Source organism: Lathamus discolor, chromosome 16 (assembly GCF_037157495.1).
Source record: "Lathamus discolor isolate bLatDis1 chromosome 16, bLatDis1.hap1, whole genome shotgun sequence".
Lineage (NCBI taxonomy): Eukaryota > Metazoa > Chordata > Aves > Psittaciformes > Psittacidae > Lathamus > Lathamus discolor.
In genome coordinates this window covers 3157575-3174984 of record NC_088899.1, presented here as the reverse complement: position 1 = coordinate 3174984, position 17410 = coordinate 3157575, and positions in this window count along the sequence as shown.

The window sequence follows — 17410 nt, the reverse complement described above, 5'->3', positions numbered from 1 at the left end:
CCTATGCAGATTGTCTGACTGCTGCAGTGACTGTGGAGCTCTTACATCCTCCTTGGAGTAAAGTTTGTCCCCTGGCGATGCTCTTCAGAGCAAGTCATGAACCTCATGCCTTCACTCTGCTCCCAAGAAGGGCTTCCTATGACAGTGGCAAACAAGCAAGTGCCACAAAGCAGGACTCCATGATAAGTGACGCCAGATCTCCTCCAGCGTCCAGGTCTGCACCTTCCTCTCCCTCTGCACCAGAGCTGGTGGCCTCCATGTAAAATGGTCATGGACCACGGGGCGCTGCACATCCTCACTGCTGGCCTCACCCAGACAGGAGATGTGATGCTCTCCTTGCTGCCATCTGATGACAAGTGGCCCCAGCACTGTTGCATGGACCTCATGGGCAGTGGGTCCCACCTTGGGAGGCAAGGTCTGTTGGTTTACTGTTAGCTGCTGCCTATGGCTGACCCTTGGGCAGTGCCATCATTGAACTCTCAAACCCTGCTACAGAAAAGTGCTGCTTTTTTCCCAGGTAAGGGGAAAGCAGCAGGACTGGGGTTCAGAAACGGGACAGCCACCACTTTGGCTGCACCAACGTGTTAGTTTACATCAAAAGCTGGTTCCCAGGCAGACAGAGCCAAGAGAGATGACATCTAAAGGACATTAAAATGGGTTTGATGGTGACGCATTCACTGTAGCATTTTCAGTTCCTGGTGCAGGAAGAACAGGTTTCATTTGCACATGAAGCCTTTGGCTCATCACACCTGCAGGAGGTGGCTTCCTCTCGCCCTCTGCAAGGTTAAAGAGGTGCAGCGGGCAACAATCAGGAGTCGTGGCAGGCACAAAGGGAAGCAGCATGAGGGAAGCAGCATCTGTGCAACGGGTGGTGTAGAGCTGCCATGCACAGGCTCCAGGCTCAGTGCAGCATCCTGGTGTCGGGGGCGAGAGGGAGCATCACCCAAGGAGCCCCAGCTACCAGAAGGATCCAGTTGAAGCCTCTTGTAATTGGGGTCTAGGAAAAGCTCCTTCTTCCAGAGCCACTTGCTTCAGCTCAATCCCCTCATCAAGGGAGAGGGCAGTTAATTTTGGGTGTGAGGGATGGGGACTGAGCCCCATGGTGGCACCTGGAGCAGTAAATCTGCCTGTAAAGACCCACGGAGAGCAAGGCAGGCAGCAGGTCTGGAGCCATGGAGAGGCGCCCTGCAGGAGACCCGCACCCTTGCTCAATCTCTGCATGCAAAAAGAAAGCTTTTCAGCTCCTGGCTGAATCCCTCGGGCTCCAAGGAGCCTCGAGCTTCCAGGGGCAGGTCAGGAGGAGGAAAACACGAGCATATTTTCACAGAAATCGGAGTCTCCCTGCAGCAGCAAATCCCGTAAAGCAAAACCCAAGTGAAAAGCAGCTTCAGCTGTTCTGGCTCTGGCTGTGACGGGCTTGGCCCCAGGCCAGTGAGTTAATTCTGCCTATTAACTAATAGTATGGTATTGTCGGTACAGATTCATTGCTAAACTTATGTTTTTAAGATATCACTTATCATTTAAACACTTAACTCTTGATCCCCAAACATGTACAGGCACCATGTAGCCCTGCAGCCATGCTGCAGATAACCAAAGCCACCTCTGGCTGCGGAGGCCGGGCAGCGTTTAACCCTTTTTCCCCTCTTTGTCTGAATGATAAATTGTCTCGAGTAGCACTTTCCAAAGGAGAGCAGGCCCTCCTGCTCGGGGACCGCTTATTATCACCTACTTAATGTTCCCAAGCTCAGCAGGGATGGAGGAGCTGTTCCCAATAGCAGGTTTTTCTAACCTCTGTGAAGGGTGTGTGAACAGCAAGAACCCCCATGGATATATGTGATTGCAGGCTGTCACAGACAGCAGCCTCCCCCTGTCCTGCCTTGCCTTTTCCTGTCACCCCAAACGCTCCATGGTCCAGCGAGGAGCAGGTCCGGTCCATTGGGAAGAAGGGTGGGAGCAGCAAGGGCTCAGACCCAGGTGCTGCCCAGCGCCCCGCAGCTCAGGATGCTCAAACCCTCATCCGTGTGGTACAGACACGTTCTTCAGGGACCTCAGTGCTCTCTCACACCCTTCCCAGAGTGGACCGGCATCTTCACCAGTTTGACTGGTCTCCAGCCACCATTCATACAGGCGTTGGCTGCAACCAACTGCCCTCCCCACTCCATTAGGGACATCGTGGTGAGGTTTCTCTGTGCAAAGTTAAATCAAGATAAGGCTTTTACATCCCTTTATGTTTGTGAGGGTACCTGGCCCTGGATGGCTTGTGCTGAAACGTGACACTGGAGAGCCTGAGTCCTCACTCAACCTGTTCAGCTTGTTGAGGGTCCTGCCCGGAGGGAGCTAATAAGTGAACCACCAGCTCCCTTTCCCCTTCAGCTCTTTCCTCCAGCATCTCTGAACTCATCTATTCCTGAACAAAAGATTCATGGATGTGATGAATTCTGATGCTACCTGGAACCAGAAGCAGGGATGAGACAGAGAGGAAAGGAGGAGGGTTAAAGGATGGCACAGATCAACCAAGCATCATCCTGTGCTGGGACCCCAGGAACGCAGCAGAGCCCCAGAAAAGCATCAGGGAAGGATTTAATCTCTTTGGGGAGACAAGGGGGCTGCAGAGAGGAGTGAGGGGCAGAAGGCAGCCGTGTTTCTGTTGCTGTTGCAACGTCTGAAATCAGGTTTTAGAGCCTCCAGCTAAATTAAGAAGCAGAAGTCAACTGGTAGATTGCACTGAAGATTTGAAATTGCACTCCTAAAATGAATGAAACTTCTGAATGGTATCCATGGGAACAAATTAAAGAGAAGAGGCACTTTTGAAGCATTTAAAATAGATTTAGAACTGCAGAATTGGGCAGGAAATTTTGGATGGTTTGTTCACCAGCTAATGTGAACCCGGTTTCTGATGAGAGAACCGAGCGCAGGCAGGTAAACCTTAGATGAAACGGGTAAACCTTGGACTAGACTGCAGAAACCATCCATCGGCGGCGGTATGCTAATTGTAGAGTTGAAAGAAACTTTAGGGAAAGCAAACTTTACAGAAGTATCTCCTTTGGGACTGGAAACGCGTCAGGTCTTCTTGAAAAAGTCAATGCCCATCGTAAGCAGGACCTTGCAGAGATGGAAAGGAACCTGACGAAGGAATGCAAATGTGCATAAAATCATATAAATCACAAGGAATTCCCAATTGCCCAGAAAGTGGAGAAATGCAACAACCAAGAATATAAATTGTTAATCTATGATTATATAGATTATATATATATATATGACTATACCCCTTAGATATATAGCAAAGAATGGGTGGAATCATCACCAGAATGTCATGTTATGCCTGTAAATCTAATCCAGAAGACTTTAGAGCCCTGAGGCATTGACTGGCAGAAGGTGGGGTTTGTATTTGGGAGACTATTTTCATTTTAGTCCTTGATTATTTTACGGTTAGGCAGAAATTGCAATGTTAGAGAATAAATCTGCCCAGTAGGTAACCTCTGATGAAACCCTGCCAGGCATTCCATACTGACAGAGCTAATGACATTAAAAGATGCGCAATTTAATTGCTTTGATTTTTAAAGACTTCTAAAAGAAAAGGATGGAACCCAAGATATCCCCAGTCCAGGAGTCTTCTGGAAAATAGTTTTAGACTTGTTCAAAGGGAGCTGGAAAAGTTGAGATGTCAGACTCGGGTCTCTGCTTAATACTACAAAATTACAGGGTGGCATCCTTGAAACGGAGAATGCTGAAATGGCGTTTAATAGGAAGCTGGAGAGAAAACTACCTGGGTTTTGCCAACGCAAGTGTTAAAAATAGTTTTGCAGATGCTTATGAACGCTATGTGAAAATGCACCATTATGTTCAGAAGCACTCATGAGCAACATCCTCTGGTGCCCTGAGATGGTGTAGGAATACGAGAAGTCAAATACAGGATCAAAAGCGATGGGATGTTGTGAAATTGCTCTTTTCTCCTAAGAGGTGATTGCTACAAAAAGACAGAGCTGAAGGAGGCAATCACATCTCCTTCCACAGCAGAAGGATGGAAGACAGACCGCTTGTCTGGGTCTCTCCAAAGAGGAGCAAGCAGAGGGATATGAAGTGACGTGCAGAAAGTGGAGCTGTGCTCCCCAAGGTCTGGAGATAAAAGGTCAGGAGTCAGTGAGAACGGTGCCGTGTGCTCTGTGATGGGCATTTCACTTTCCTCCTTGGCTGTGGGAATATCCACTCCCTTAAGGTTTCAGCTAAAATGTGATTGAGGTGGAACAAGTACTGCAAATGAGAGCGCTGCTGGATGCTGGCAAAAGCATGCATAAGCTAATATTCACTTACTTACCTTTTCCTTATTGAAGACTCATCTAAGTAATAAACTCTATCATCGACTTACCCTCTCCTGCCTGGAGACCACAGGGGAATGATCATGGGGATGATCATTGGAGCAGCACACACATGGACAGACAGGAGGGTGGTGGGGTGGAACGGGGCAGCTTTAACAGTGTGCATGGGGTGGGCAGAGAGAGCCTAGAGGAAGGGGAGGCAGGGGAGGAAGGGCTGTTCCACAGGCCCCTGCCATGCACACGAAGCACAGGGGGACACGGTGGTCAGAAAGGTCCTTTCATTGAGCCCTTCAGTACTGTTGGAGAAGGCTCTTTTCATTCATCCATGGAAAACTTGGTCCCTGAAGCTGCTGGCACATCCTCAGCCCATTGGCATCAGCATCCTGGCTGGTGTCTGAGAAACTTCTCCTCCAGGGGCCTCTCATGAGTACCTGTGCCCATGCAAGGTGTCCATGCTGCTGCATGGCCAGCGTGATGCCAGCCTTGTACAAGGGAGAAGGTGTATCAGTGGACAGAGGAGTCCTTCTCCAGAACTCCTTCAGAGTGGCCAAATCATGCGTGGGTTAGTGCAGTCTGTTCATGTCATCTGATGGGGTTTCCAAAGGCTTTCCATTAGGTCCCTTGCCTAAAGTATTTAAAGGAAAGCAAGCAGCCAGGGGGTACAAGGGAAGTTCCTTGTCTTTTTAAACACTTAAGGGATGGTAGCAAAGAGTAGTAAGCAGCGGGTACCGTAAGCAGAGGGAAATCACCAGTCAGTCCTGAGGGGTCCAAGCTGAGCCCCATCTTCAACAGACCCAGAAATGGCAGGAAATGAAACGTGTGGAGTTCAGGGCCAGGGTTCAGGAACAGAGGAGGTGATTCTTCACACGGATGGGAGAGCTGCTGTGGAGCTCCTTGGCAGAGCTACACAAAACTCACAGGGATTCAAGTGGAGACTGGGCAAGAGAGATACAGGAACATACAGTACAGAGGGGAACCCATGAAAAGAGTTGGGAAGCCTTCAATAAAAACCTTTCTGGGTTCATGCAGCATCCCAGCCTGTCTCCTTTCTGCCATGACAATCCTTCCTAGGCCCAGTGAAGCTGAGGTTTGCCCCATGGGCTACACCAACCTCTGTGGCACCAACATCGTGCACGTACAGGGACCACCAGCACAGTCTTGGAAGCCCCATTCATTCCAAGCTCAGCTCCTGAGACGAAGGGTATCCCCTGCCATACTCATCTTGAGGCTGCTACCAGAGAGGTCTTTAATGTGGTTTTAATGTAAAACAACTCTTTGCTTTTTCCTTCCTTGAGACGGTTTTTGTTCTGCCTGGAGAGCTGGGATTGCCTTGAGCCAGGGCTCAAGTGTCAGTGCTGGGATGGGGACCTGGGCGGAAGAGTTAGTGCAGGGGGAAAGGGAGCAGAAGCCGAGAAGCAGCAGGCAGCCCTAGGGGAACCATGGGTGCTCCATCCCCGGGAGGCACAGCAATCACAGAGGCCTCCAACCTTGGGATATGGAGGCAGGGATGTGTCAGACTCTGTGCTGAATACATTTCTCAGCAGGCATCCTAGGAAGGAAATAAACCAGGCCCTGGTTTACCTGGGAGGACAGACGCTTATTCTCAACTGGTTTTTAATGTGGAAGCTTTTCCAGGAGCGGCTGTTCAGATGCCTGTGAGATGAGTGAGCTCTGTGCCTCTTGAGTCAAACAGGATTTCCCTTCTTTTCAGACCCGCAAAACTGTGCTCTGTAAGTGGATGTTCCAGCTAATGAGGTGTTAAGTGTAGAGAGAATCACAAGTACTTGAGGGCAGATCCAGCTGCTAGTAAAACCAACAACTAACACCAGGATTGTCCTCGAACTTCCAGGAACAGCTTCAGACAAAGAAACTGTCCTAGGGGCAGGATCAAGGGAAAAAGGGGGAATACAACCACAAAACCATGCCTGTATTTCATGTTACAGCTGTGTTATGCGGTTGCGTATGATCCCTTTCCTCTGCCAACGGAGTCTGATGACAAGGGGCATGCTTGGAGCAGCCCCAGTGTTTTTTAGGGACCAACAGCCTCCGTAGTCCTGAAATACCCCAGTTTGCTGATGAAAAGGCCACAGAAGATGTAGCAGATTATGTCAGGGAGGTTTATTTAGCACAGGTCTCTGCGCCCACAGGGAAGAGACGCAGTTTGGGTTTGAGCTACGTCCCTTGCTTGGTCATCAACCTGTCCTCAGGACACTTCCACATCCAAGAGTCAAAAATTCCTGATGGCACTTTCTGAACGGGACCTCCTTAATCTTACACCATGGACACAGGCTCAGTGGGCACATCAGATGGGCAAAAAGCTCCTGAGGAGGTTGGAGAAGACGAGATAGGGCAGAACAGCGTGAATGTCCTACAAATGCAATCTCGGGATGCGTGGGGCCTGAGTGTGGCGGGTGGAGGATCAGAAGCATGTAGGAGAAACACACCAGGTCCCTCAAAAACACAGCCTTTGGCAGACGTCCTGCTGGCTGGGTGTCGCTGAGGGAAGCTGAGAGCCCACGGTACCCCCAGGGCAGATAATAGGACACCAACAGCTCTAAGACCCGCTCAAGGGCTGCAGCAATGTAAGGAAAGCTGGGGTGGCAGGAAATCCCCTGAAGGGTTTCCAGGACACATCCACGTCTCCCTGACCTGGTGCTGATGACAGTCCCGCTGCAAGCAGGCGGCTGGACCCCTGCATGGGTTTCCACCACCACCTCTAGGAGTTATGCCCTGGAAATAGCACAGAACTGGCGGAAGGCCAGCATCTCTTGCAGTGCTGGGGTTTATCTTTAAGCATAACGATGACAGCAGCCCCGCTTTGCTGGAAAATACCTGCCCGGTGCCAGGATCCTGCATCCTCAGGTGCCTAACTGGACAGAACGGGGGCATCCTTCGCGAGTCGAGCTGTGTTATCTGACGAAGGGGGATTACGCTGTGAAAACTGCTCGTTGGGGATTGTATATTAACAGGATATGCTCGGCTAGTTGACAGGAAGCAATAAAGTAATTTGAAGGAGACTGGGAGAGAGTGTGTGAGTTCCTGCGTCTGTGTTAAATCACGGCGCTAGATAAGCAAACAGCGCAGCCCTGGAGCGGGGAGGAGCTGCCAAGAGGGACTTGCCCAGTGCCAGAAACCTCCAGGAGCTGCCGTGAATCCAGCTCGACCGCAGCATGGAAACCACGGGGGTTGCAGCTGCAGCAACCCCAGCCTCTTGCTCAGCAGCTCGGCAGGTCCCGTCGCTTGTCACCCCCGGGTCTGCCTGCGGGAGTGGAAGCAGCATCCCCGGGCCGCCGGGAGACCCCGGTGCCTGCGCGCAGCAGCCCGGCCCACCAGGCTTTGAGGGGCTCCGTCAAGGAGCTGCTCCTCCCCGAGATCCAGGCCTGCGGAGGAAGGGGAGGAGACCCAGGACGAGGAATACGTGCAACTGCGAGAAACGAAGCTGCAGGAGCAAAGGGTGAGCCAGAGGCTGCCCGCAGCGATGAGGGGAGCAAGGGGGGCTGCTGACAAGCATCAGGCACTTCTTCAGCAGCCGGTGCAGGTTTCAGTGCCCTGCTCGGATCCTGCCCCGCTTTGTCAGCGCACACAGACCCTCATGATGTCCCTTGTTCAGCCTCCCATATCCTGCTGGAATCCAATATAGCGAAAAACCAGCAGCGCGTTCCACTCTCGAGAGGCTTTTCTGGTGTCCAGGAGGGGACATTTGCAGGCCTTCGGATGCGATCTCTGAGCCTTTTCATCAGGGAGATGCTTTCACACCCTGTGTGACTGCCCGGGGAGCTTGCTGCCATGGGATGTGAGCTCCACAGGAGCTATGAAAGCATGTCTGCCTTTGGTGAACTTGGTGACACTCAGACTGCTCTCTTCAGAATGACAAGTAAAAAAAGCCATATATGCTGCTTTCCACCACAGCAACCACCCCACCGCCACTTTTCATGGGCATATTGGTTGCATTTCATGGGGCATCACAGGTCCTCCCTGCTAAGAAAGCGGTGGTGAAGGGGACAAGGGATGTGGATAGCAAGAGGCAGATGTGGTCAATTGAACAGTGAGGCCGGGCCATGTCCATGTGTTCCTCTTCTGCTTTTTCAGCATTGCCTCCCTGATCCCTGCCCTGACGCTGATCCCCAGTAGGAAGAGTCACCAGTGATGTTCTTGCACCCCTCCTTCTTCCCACGCGCCTCACACAGTCTTTGGAATAACCAGGCGGGACAAACACGACTTGTTCTCCTGCCTGTGGAAGAACTGCTCCAGCTGGCTCTTCCAAATGCATCCAGTCCAGCCACCGCTCAGAGTTATCTGACGGTCATGATCAGTACCTGAATGAGCCTGTACCTGTGAGTCCTTGCCCCAGACTTTTCCTTTCACAACTGGAACGGAGCAGGCTGTGCTGGTGAGCTAGGTGTCTAGCTGGATGGGTACACAGGCTGTCCCCAGTCAGAGCTGCCACTACAAGCCCAGGCTGTGTGTTGTGCAGCCCTTCGCACCAGCACCATTCAGCAGACTGGTGTGGATGGCCCGTGGTGCCCTCCACCTCCCTCACCTTCAGTCTGGTGCTGTTTGTGTCTCATGCTCACCCTGGAGAGCCACGCACCCACTGTTGGACCTTCATCACCAGCTTGGCACCAGGACTTACCTGACCTGCTCTTGAGTCATTTCTGCATGCAGCAGAGAGCAGCATGCTCCGGATAATGGATGTGCCCACTGCTATCCACCTCCGATCACAGGGCTTTGGAGCTCCCCAGGTGGGAAGGAGCTGCCCCCATTCACCGCTGCACGCTTTCCTCAGCCACATGCTTGAGACGCTGATGGGACTGCCCAAAGCAGCCACATCCCAACCTCAGCCCGACTCCTGCTCGCATCCTTCTGCCCCGCTGCCTCCCAGTGAGAACTAACACAGCCTGGGGCACCCTGATCCTCTTTGCTTCTCCAGCACTTTGTCCTCCTGCCCTGACATCCCCACCCAGCTGCAGGAAAGAGATGTTCTCCCAGTGCATGACCCAACCACATCACAGCAGAATTGGAAGTGCTCCTGGATCACTGGCTCCAGGCCACCCGAGAGGAAGGGCCACTCCCTGGACTGGACTGGAGCCAGGCTAGAAAGAGACACGAGCTGCCTTAGCTGCAGTAATTAAATCCCTAGCCTATATGGGAGAGAACATCGCATCTTCCCACTCTCTCCATACTGCTGCAGGATGTGCACGCCACTGGCATCACTTGACAAGCGCATCAGCTGTCCCCATGAGAGGTGGAAGGCTTAAGCTGGGCTTAGGCTCCATTCCTTGCTGTGTCCAAGCCTAGGCAGGGCTCCCAGCTTTCCAAAAGCCCCCACATTTCCTGACCTTTCTGATCTGCTCACCCATGTCTGAGCATCTCAGAGCGGCTGCTGGGAGCCTGGGGAAGCAGAGAAGCAAATTTCTGGTGTAGACTGACCCTGTCCAAACCCATTCTTGTACTCACCAATGCCCAGAGCAAAGAGAGTTGAGGCTGCAGGACAGGCAGGAAGAAGAAGAAGCCCAATGAGTGCAAACCCATGGGAGACAGGATGTTTGCTGTCCTGCAGTACCTGGAAGTCGGTATCAGTGTGTGTTATTTACTAAGTCACCTTCATCATCTGCTTCTAAGGAGGGATGGATGGTTTCTCCAGGCCAGACTAGGAGTATCCCTGCCTTTCCCCTATCTTGGGAGGAAACTCAAGTCGTGTTAGCTCTGCTTGGTGTCTGTAGGACCTGGAAGCCCTGGTGAACTACAGTGCTGCCCTGACAGATGGGGATTTCCTTTCCTTGCCTGGCTCCAGCCTCTGGAAGCTGCTGCCCACCATCTGCCATAGCCCCACTCATGGTTCCTCTGGTCCTGACAACTGCTGGCTTCAAAGAAGCATCAGGCAGCTGCTGGCGCCCTGACGGTGGGATGGAGAATAGGATCCCATCCTTCCAACCTCATCCACACGAAACGTGCCATTACTCTGGCTTCTGAGGGCTGTGTGATGCTGGATGACCCTGAGCCTGCCTGGAGCCCCATGAGGCTCCCTGAAGCCCTGGGAGCTGCGCAGCAGGGATGCGATGCCCCAGCATGGCTCAGCTTGTGTGGGACCGAGCACCATCACCACCACATTGGCTTCCCAGGGGGACCAGGTCACCTCCACCACGTCCCCAACAGTCAAGGCACCATCAAACCCATGGAAGGTTGTTTTCCGTGCCCACGGTGCCGGCACAGCTCTCCTGCCCATCTCACTCCCTGCAGCGGCTCCCCCTGCTCCTGTCTCACCCTGGAGGACCAAGGGGGGCACGATACCCACACAGCCCCCACCGCAGCCTCCCCTCCCCTGTGAGCAAGGCCCCCCCCTACCCAAAGCATCCCCGTTGCTGCATTTACCGCGGGGCTCCGCACCGGCGTGGCACGGCCTTTTCTTCCTTTTCATCCCTTTCTCACTCCCTGAATGCACTTTGCTTGCTTTGGCGGCGCAGGGCAGGGAGAGCCCCTCTGCCCCCCCTCGCTCCCGGGGATCCCCCCCGGCAGATGGGGCTGAGATATGAATGTGCACACAGTGAAGCCCCTAAGAGGATTTGCTGGTGCCCCTTTCATTGCGAGCCTTTGTGCGCTGCTCCGCTGCGGTGGGATGGCCCCGAGTTCTCCCCCGGCTTCTCTCTCTTCCACTCCAGAAGAAAAGAAAGTGCCTATAAAGGCCTTGTTTGTCCCATTTGTTTGAAGGGACCATATTGCTGTAGGTGCTGTGGGTCCCGGCGTGACAGCGTCTGTTTTGAGAAAGGGCGACGTGCGGCTCCCTCCTGGGAGGGTCCGAGCAGGCGGCTTAGCCAGGCGCTGGGAAAAAAAGGTTTCAGTTGCATTTCAATATCCATTGAACCCTGAATCCCCGGAGATGGGTTTTCCAGGGGCTCTGCAGACGGACAAAGCCAACGGAGGTGGAGGCTGGGAAGACGCTTCGTCCTGTGATGGGAGCAGGACCCGGGAGCCCCCCAAAATCCCATCTGGGAGAGCCGAACAGGGCTGGCAACGTTGCTTTTCCTATGACATCTAGTGGTAAAGCCATGGAAGGAGGAAAATGTCGGCTGGGTTTTCCTGGCTGGAGCACGGCCATCTCCTGCTGGGGCATTTTGCCCTTTGTATGGCAGCAGACAGTCCCCCCAGCTACGAGGGAAGCAAAAACGAGCTGCACAATAGCCTCAGCGGCTCAGGGATGTCAAACAGTCCACCCCGAAACGTGCGCTTGCCCCTGTGCCTTGCCTTGGATTTTCAGGGCCCCAAAGCAGATGCCTGGGCTGGAAATGGAAGCACTCACAAGCATACCTGCCACCCTTCCCACTCCAGTCCGTGCTCCAACACGTCCCCTCGTTTGCCTGCCAGCTGCTCCAAGGCAGCTCTATGACATATATGTCAGGACTGGGAAAATTTCCAGTGCAAGTCAAGCACCATGGCTTGCAAAGCAGCAAAATGCTTGCAGCATTCAGAGGCGAAATGACCCTGCACCATGAAGCGTGGCTCTAAGGATGCTCGCAGGGCATCTTGACCCAGCTAAGGGGGCCTCCGACCCTGCGTGGTCCTGGTAGGGGTGTGACAATTTGAGATTGAGTAACAGCCTGGGCTGCTCACTGATTAACCAGACTGTGTTAAGGTGTTGGCAAGAGCTTCAATACCTTACTAGACACTGGAAAATCCACTCTGGAGAGCACACATTGGCGAGGTTAATCATTAATGTCTCCACTACAGGGTTTCAGTGCAATTTCTGATACTAGAGCATCCCCATTGCTGGACCACGAGCTGCCGACAGTGAATGGACATTGTCCCAGAACAAAAGGCACCACTGAGCCTAAATCCTCTTCTGCACAGCCTGTCTCCTGCAGCAGATCACCTTCACTTGGCAGACAGGGCATGCAGGAAGGGTGCTGTAGGTGCAGCGGGGTGTGAGGACTTCAGGAGCACACTGACAGTGGGATGAAGACAGCAGAATGAGGAACGAGGGTGCCTTGGTGGTCCTGCATGTAGTTAGAGCAGCTGTAACCATCACTGAATCTCAGACTGTGCCGAGGGGCTGTGCCAAGCGGTTGTGCTACCCCATGAGCAGCCAGACACACAGCTCTAGGAGACCTTCTGGGGCTGGCAAGGGCCGGCTGATCCTTGACTTTCTCTTCTATGTGCAAAGCCAGCACCCAGGCTCAGGGGGAGGCACCCAGCACTGCACCCATAGTGGCTCTGCATCCTGAGGGACACTCTCCCCCCGTATCCTGCAGGACCATGCTCCATGCAGGCAGCTGGTGGCACTGGCAGGACCACTCTAGCACTGGGCAGACCTCAGGTGCCATCACAGGAGCAGAGTCAAGGTCTTGGCAGCTGCTGGGAGCTCCCCACTGCTGGTGCCTGATGCTGTGGGCAGCCCAGGGATCTCCAGGAGCCGAAAATGTGCAAAGCCCTCATGTTCCCAGAGCCTGACCTTCCACTCAGCCCACTTGGGCATCCCCAGGCTGCAGGGCTGGATCCATGGCATAGGGTCAGCCTTGCACAGCAGAGGACACCAGGCTGTTCAGTCCACACAGGGTTTGCATCTCCAGGCCCATAAGTGGGATTGCATCTCTAGGTCCATGGTGGATGTGCATCTTCATGTCCATGATGGGTATGCATCTCCAGGTCCATGACGGATGTGCATCTCCAGGTCCATGGTGGATGTGCATCTCCAGGTCCATGATGGATGTGCATCTCCAGGTCCATGATGGATGTGCATCTCCAGGTCCATGATTGGTTTTGCATATCCAGGTCCACAGTGGGTTTGCATCTCCATGTCCATGGTGGGTGTGCATCTCCAGCCCAGCACTGCTGGCAGGAGCAGCTCCCTTAGGGATGTGCAGGGCTGTCCGGCTCCCTCCCAGCTGTCTGGAAGTGCTGCTGCTGACCCGTCCTGTTCCGTCTCCTTGGTGACTGCACATGCCAGCATCCCCAGACAAAAGCTCTCCTGGCATATAATGGGAACAGAAGGCAGCACTGGGCAGTGCATTCAGGACTCCAGCCCCTGCTCTTTCCGAGTCAGCCAGGGCTGCAGACTCTCAGATAATCCCCATTCAAACACCAGATGGGTATTCCAGGTACGTGTCCATGCGTGTTGCACACATTTCCCTAGGGATTCTTCTGCAGTGTAGCAGCCCTTGTGAGGCTGCACATGGCAGCCTGGCTGCGCTGTGGGCTCCTAGCTGTCTTACTTGATTTTTGCTTTCCCTCTGCATGTAAATGCAAGATTCAGGGCAGCAGGAGGCTGTTGGGAGCAATCCCGGACTCCACCGTTCAGGTACCGACTGCCCAGCCTGCTCATGCATTGCTCTCATGCTGCAGGACGGGTTGTGCTTTGCGTGGTGTTTGTGTGGTTTGCATCAGTGTGTGCGCCTGCTACGTGCCATGTGTATTCATTCACATGAGCCTCTGACTTGCCTCATGCGAGGCACACGGCTGCGTATGTGACAAGGACTGGGCCTGGGGCTTGTCTCACAGCCTCACATAGGTGGAGATCATGACGTACTGCAAAATGAGGGCTGAAAACCCCACGTACCTCTCCAGCAGGGCTGGTAGGACACGGTGTGTAACTCAGTAGGGCTGGTTCCTCCCTATGGGGAAACTGAGGCATCTGGGGGGACTGTCATCAATTCGTCCCTGATCACTCCCCGGAGCCAGGAGTGGAAGGAAGAAGAACTCCGCCTTTCCTTTTTCTTGCAAACCACAGAAAACCTCAGGGGAGGAGAGCAGGGCTATGTGGGGCTCTCCCAGACCCACGTTGTCACATCCCCAGTGCTGGTTTGGGGGTTTTGCCAACAGAGGCAGAGAGGATCCCCAGTACAGCAACTGGTCTGAGCTCAGGAACCATGACACATCTGCATGCATGGCATGGGGGGAAACCCCCTGCTCATTGAGATGCATCCCCAAGGAGTTAAGGGCACTCACAGGGACAGGCAGGACCAAGCCGTGCTCACAACAGGCTCTCCTGCATCCCCTTCTGCTGCTACTCCGTGTAGCGGCAGAGACTGGGGGGGGGGATGCTGCTGATGTGAAGATGCAGGAGGGTGGGAGGCAGCAGGAAGCAGAGCGGAAGGAGCCGAGCTCGACGTTGAGCTGTGCCTGGAGCTGAACGCTGGCCAGGCTCTCCATCCCCGCACATCCCCATGGAAACCTCGGCCTTGTAGGTCACCGATGGCCACGCTGGTCCAAGCAGCCTCCGACGTGGATGAAGCCACTCTCCATCGCCTAAAGCTGCAAAGGGGCGAGGGATGGAGCCCTCCCCAACCCCTGCACCCCACACCCCAGGGTCAGGGATGCCTGAGCATCCTCTCCGCTGGCAGCATCCCTGCCTCCCCTGGGGCTGTGTGGGGTGCTCCAGCAGCAGCATCGCACCACCCAGTTCTGCTGGTCCTTCCCCTCCTTCGCTCCCTTCGCAGCGCAAGTGCCCTGAATGCTCCATTTGAAGCTAATTTCGGCTGAAATCTGGTTTGCTTTCCAGCGTTGCTGCTTTAAATTGGAGAGATTGACCTTGTAGCAGGAGGTGACATGCAGATGCACATCAGCAGCCCGTCAGAGCGGGCAGCGGGGGCCGGGGGGGGGGGCTGCGGAGCTGCCTCGGGGACAGGCCAACTATTTTATGAGTAATTTAATATCTGGAACACAGACTTCATTCCCAGAGATCTGCTGGGGAAAGAAAGAGCCTTTCTGCAGCCCCGTAAAGGCTGCTCCTCATAAGGAGGCAGAGCAGGAAAAAAGGGCTGAGATTTAACCCCTTGGTGGCCAGCCCAGAGCAGAGCCTCCACAGCTCCCAGTGCCTGCAGAGAGGCCGGGGAAAGCAGGAATTCCCTGTGCAGCTCAAGGTGGGGGGCAAGCCAGTCCCTATCGCTCCGGGGAACTGAAGCAATTGTTTCTTACCCTTCAAATTCAGATCCAAGCCTGAGTGAGGATGGGGGAAACTTGTTAGGAGCCCTGAGGTTAGATCTGGGATAACAGGTACCAAGAACTGGTGAGGCTGAGCACAAATAGGTCAACACCTCTGCAAATGCCACGGTGTTTGTTGGTGATGCGAGACCGGGACATGGGACCATCATCATCCCTGGCTCAATCTTACTGATGAACAACACAGCCGGGCTTTGATCTCTCCAGTTCAGCTTCACTTGCCATGGGACTCGACAGGCACCTTGCACGCTCCGGCTCATCAGATCCTGCCAGAGCCCTGCTTCTGCCTGCACTGGAGCTTCGACACAGAGACAATCTCCAAAACCCAGGTAGATGACGCAAGGGAAACCCCCATGTGATGATGTTCTTGCTGATCCCTGGTGCCGGGTGACAGGAAGGGTTGATTTTAGGATCCTCACAGCTATCAGTGCCTCGGCACATCAGTGGATTTGCTCCCAAATGTGCCTGGTTGTTGGGGTCCCCATAGAGTGACCGCCACATGTGCTGCTGTTCGGTGTGATCTGGTACACATTGGGGCAGGGTGATGGGCGACATGGCCACGGTGCTCGTGGTTAGCTCTGTCGCACACAGCGAGACCTCCAAGCACCCCATGTCTGCTTAGGGCAAAATGCTTACACCCCCAAACCTCCTGCTCTGAAATCACCTCAAAGCACCACCCGCCTCCACATCTGCTCAGCATCTGGCAGCCTCTGCATCTTGGGGGAGGCCCGACGCCACAGGCGAGGGTCGCAGCACCACCTGGGGAAGCTCCACGGCTTAGCTTTGGTGGGACGGCGAGGAAGAACCGGGCTCACCATGGAACGGGAAGAAAAACCCAAAGGGAGGGAGGGGGAGCAGAATGTGCGTGTCAGGGCAGGTCTGCAGGGAGCATGCATGGAGCAGGGTGAGCGCGCACGGGTGCGCGGCGTGAGCGCGCACAGAGCAGTCAATACGTGCATGGAGCAGGAGGAGTGTGCTCGGGTGGGAGCACGCACACGCGCTGGTGCAAGTGAGCGCAAAGGCAGCACGCACAGGGAGCACGCACACAGCACCGGGACAGCTCTGTTATGTCCTGGGTGAGAGCAAGGCCTGCAGCTCTTGCAATGGGTGCAGTCATGGCCGGGTTAAAGCTTAGAGGGTGGCAGGAGCCCATGGGTGAGATGTAAAGAATTAACTGAAGGTGAGATGTAAAGGATTAACTGAAGGTGAGATGTAAAGAATTAACTGAAGGTGCGAATCAGTCCTTTCCCTGGGACAGTGAATGTGGAGCCCTGTGATACAGGCTCCTCCAGTGGGTGATCCCTTGGGAGGGGGCATCTGCATTTTGGCTCTGGTCCCAGTGTGTGCTGTAATAGCTTGGGAGAAGGGGTCCTCTTCATGGTGATGTGGGGACCTCAGGTCTTCCTGCGGGGGCAGAATCACACTGCCCACACTGAGTGGCCACGGATGAGCTGAACAGCGATGCTCCAAGGACCACCACCCGCCCCAGCCACTCACATCCCTCTGTTCTCATTTCCTCATCCATTCTGGATAACTGAGAGGTTGTGCTGCTCCATGGCCCATGCAGTGGCAGCTCCCAAGGAGCAGACAGCTGCCAACCCATGGAGCTCATGGCTGTGGTGGCATTAGGGATGCTGGCTGAGACCCATGGCAGGAGCTGTGCACCTCTGTGTTCCGGCTGCATAAGCGAGGTGCACTTCAGAGACAGTTGGTACCTGCATTGCCTCCGACCCTCCAGGTACAGCCAAGACCCCGGAAACCCTTTGGCTTGTGCTGGTGTTAGGTCAGACATCAGTTTTACAAATCAAAGCAGCTCCACTCCAGAGGGGTCCTGACAAAGACCTTTTCAAAAGTCCAAGATGATTACATCAATTACTCAGGAAGGCAGAAAGCTTCGACACGCTGTCCACCAACATCCCAGATCCCTTCCTGCTTCAGGTTCCTCCTGCCCCCGCCTGCCCTAATGCATGGGGTTAACCCATGCCAGAGGAAGGACTTTGCATTTATCTCCATCAAAAGTCAGAAGGGTACTGCCAGCTCGTCTCTCCAGCCTGCCAAGGCTCTTTCATTGTCAGCCCTGTCCTCCTTGGCTTCCTGACTGCTGCAGACCTGCTGAGGGCTCAGGAGACTGAGCTGGTGTTTGTTGCCCAGCCTGGTTTTGG